Here is a 3890-nt window from a genome sequence, read left to right as displayed (position 1 = left end):
TTTATATACTATTCTATGGTAATGTTATACTTATTAATAACACATAAGCACAATATATAAATCATTCTACCAGAATATACTATTACATATAGTTTTTTCATTATATTGTAGATTATTTTGCTAGAATAATCCATTCTTTTTGGAAGATTGGTGGTCATTGTTCATCTTCGTCCCATACAATGTTATCCATCCTTTAGGCCCTCCCCTTCTCGTTGGTTCATTTCCAACATCTTGACCCATAAGCCATTTCAAAATATGCTTACATTCTATGAGATTGACATTCTGAAACAAAATTCACACAAAACCATACAAAAGCTAATAAGAACATATCGAGAAAGAGATCGGTAGGTAAGTGAGCTTACGAGATTACATTATGTGGTGTGTTTGGTAATTCACTACTTAAGTTAACTTTGAATTCAAGATTCTATTATGACAGAATCGAAATTCAAGATTCCATTCTAGTAGAATGTTGTAAGGTTCATATGTACCCTGTTTTGCTTCGATATCTCTCGTTGTTTCAATTATCTAAATATAAAGAATAATCGACATTAAGAGGCATTTAAAAAACAAAACTAACAAGCTAAAAAGAAAATGACTATAAAATTGACATACCAATAACTTCTTCAACCATATATGATTTGATCAAATGAATTCAAACAGAATTCTGACTATACGTAAAAATTCGTAGATTGCAGAATGTCGTAGCTTCAAAATCTAACCTGCCAAAAGCATTGGTATTCTTAACAACACCATAAATAGACTAAATTTTAGGAACATGAACATATTCAACCAATTATCTCTTCATTAGATTGTAACCTTTCGTCCCCATATATCGTAAAATTTTTAGAGTAGAAAGGTTGGCAAAGGAATCAAAGAAAAATTACCGCATATTTTTGTTTGTCAAAAACACTCTCGCAGTACATCTACTTCATGAAAAAGAACTTTCAAATATCAAGAACAGATAACGATACCAATACTAAAAATAAAAAAGATCATATATCTAAGAATATGATATAACTGAATAAAAACATGGCCAAAGTTTACATGATGATTGATGATGAACATAATTACTTATGCAAAATTAATCCATGTACAAGTACTATTTATCATGCAAACAAACCTCTGATACTTATTTTCCCCCACAAAAATGGAACCATTCTTCCTAATCATGAATAACAAATTGTACAAGTTTAGATCTTACCTCTAGTGGAATACGAGTTTGGCGATAGTTTTTGTCAAGCCAAACTAGAGTCGTCCGTGCCTCCAAAATTGGCTACATAAAAAAACAACCATTGAAGGGCTTAATCCTAACAACGATCCAAAAAAACTAAGGATAAAAGTCTGTAACCTCTTGATTTGGGATCTTAAAGATGAAGTCTTCAAAGTATATATGAGTAGCTGATGAGTCAGATACCCTCACTCTCACAGTAAGCCTATCTCTAATCTGTTTTCATCAGAGTACCATCAAGAAACTATAAGGGCTAGTTGAGATTTGAGAATAATTATTAAAAAAAATATAAAAACATACTCTCAAAGGTCCAAGAAATTTGAGTGATAAGTTTGACAGAGCTAAAGCATTGCAAGATTGAGCAACTGTATCGACATTTATGCCTCTTACAACCACCCTAGGGAGGTTGTTGATGAACAACAATGGCAGCCTTGGACAATGGCCACAGTGGTCCTTGGTTAGAGAAAAAAAATCGAGAAGACGGAAGATAAAAGGAAAGGAAGAAAGAAAAAAAGAACCGAGAAGTTTTACCTGCTATAGCCGATCCCACAACCAAATCCTTCTTCTTGCTTGACCTTTCCTGCCTCTTCTTCCTCCTTGGATCGACACCACAGCTGCTGATCTTTTCTCTCGATCACGATCTTTCCTTTCTCTATCGGCTTAAGCAAAAACACGTCACAAAGGGATTTAGGGCTTGGTGGGTCTTTTAAGGCCGAAATTACTGAATTGATTGGATTTTTTAGGGAGGATTGAGTTGAAAAGTACAGAGTAACCACAGTGGTCCTAGGTTAGAGAAACAAAATCAAGAAGAAGGAAGATAGAAGGAAAGGAAGAAAGAAAAAGAGAACCAAAAAGTTTTACGTACTGCAGCCGATCCCACAACCAAATTCTTATTCTTTCTTTACCTTTCCTGCATCGTCTTCCTCCTTGGATCGACATCACAACGACTACTCTTTTCTCCCAATGTTTCTTCTGTGTAGGGTTTTAAAGCAGTGATTTTGCCTAAATTAAATGGGCTAATGATTTGAATATTTAATTACCAAAATTAATTAAAAGCTAAGATTACAACTCTACCCTAATCTATGTTTTCAAAATGATTGACTCATATTTAGCCCTACATCCATACAATAATTAGTTAGAATATTTGAACCTCTCTCTCTCTCTCTCTCTCTCTGTATATATATATATATATATATATATATATATATATATATATATATATATATATATATATATATATATATATATATATATATATATATATATATATATATATATAGGAGTAGGATCAAATGAGAACACCTAAAAGGTTGAGAACGCGAGAACAGATCTGGACCATCTAATTTTTAAGATGTGTGGCTATAATTAATTGTTATTTTTCTAATTATTAATACATTTAAATTTTAATTTTTAAATTAAAGAAAATTATAAAGGCTATTAAGGTAAATAAGCATTACCCTAATTCTGTAAACTCCTATAATTACTCTCTGCCTCTCTATTTCTTGACCTAATCTCATAGAGCATTAAATCGACATCTTCAACATATCACCGCCTCATCCCTACGCCACCATCAGACCACGCCATCACCAAGACCTCGCCATCACCAAAACCCTCCAAGGTTTCAACGCCAAATCGGCCCCCTACAACTCGATCTCCAATCGTTCTCCTACAACTCGATTTTAGTTCATCGATATTCATTGGAGATTCTAGACCTGCATCCTTGAATTCGATGAAACAGAAGCGGAAGGGAAGAGAAGATGATGGCGAAGATGTTGAAGATGACCGCACTGAAGAAGAACGGAGAAACAGCAAGAAATACAAAGGGGACGAAGAGAACAGTGGAGCATGAGGGATTTAAAAAATTAGCGGTTCATGAAAGGAGGATCGAATGAGGTATTATTCACTTGTAGTACCCTGACTTCATCTTAAATTTTCTCATAATTGACGCGTCTATGAGGAATGCGATATAATCGGAATCTTTGACTCATTTGAGATAATTTTTAAGTTCAGTTTTGATTAATAGATGTTTATTAGGTCTTGGCAGTTCACGTTCATACTCTTACTTGTGTTCTTTTTTTTCTGCTAGTTAAAAAACCATATTTAATTTGTATATGTTCTGAGAATCTATGAGGTTTGAAGCATTCTTGATCTATTGCTCTATGATACTTTGTTTACTGTGGTTCCCATTTTAGCACTAGAATTCTGATCTTCTGTCTGCTTCTCTGTTCATCTCCCCTGATGCATTAATCTTAGAGAAATGATTCAGAATTTCGTATGATTTCATTTTCATCCCTTCTTATTGTTCTAACTCTTGTTCATATATTATGAATGTGACTGTTAATTTATCAATATAAATTTAGTTGTAATCTTATATGAATACAATGTCAAATGTCTTATTTTGTAGTTAATCATCAATGAATATAAGTATATTGTAACCGCATGATTTTATACATTAATGATTTATGTTTTGAACAGGTGTAATTTAGAGCTTGATGTTTTGAAGAAGGATAACCGTAAAGCATGGAAAAGCAGCGCTCTTTGTTTCTATATGTATGATAGCAACAAGAAAATTGGAAGAAAAAAAAACAATGTTATAGGAATTTATTTATGATTCACTTTATATTCATTTATGAATATAACTACTGAAAATATAGGAATGTAG

This window comes from Lactuca virosa, chromosome 6 (genome assembly GCF_052849685.1).
Source record: "Lactuca virosa cultivar CGN04683 chromosome 6, Lactuca_virosa_CGN04683_v6, whole genome shotgun sequence".
NCBI lineage: Eukaryota > Viridiplantae > Streptophyta > Magnoliopsida > Asterales > Asteraceae > Lactuca > Lactuca virosa.
This window is presented reverse-complemented; position numbering follows the sequence as displayed.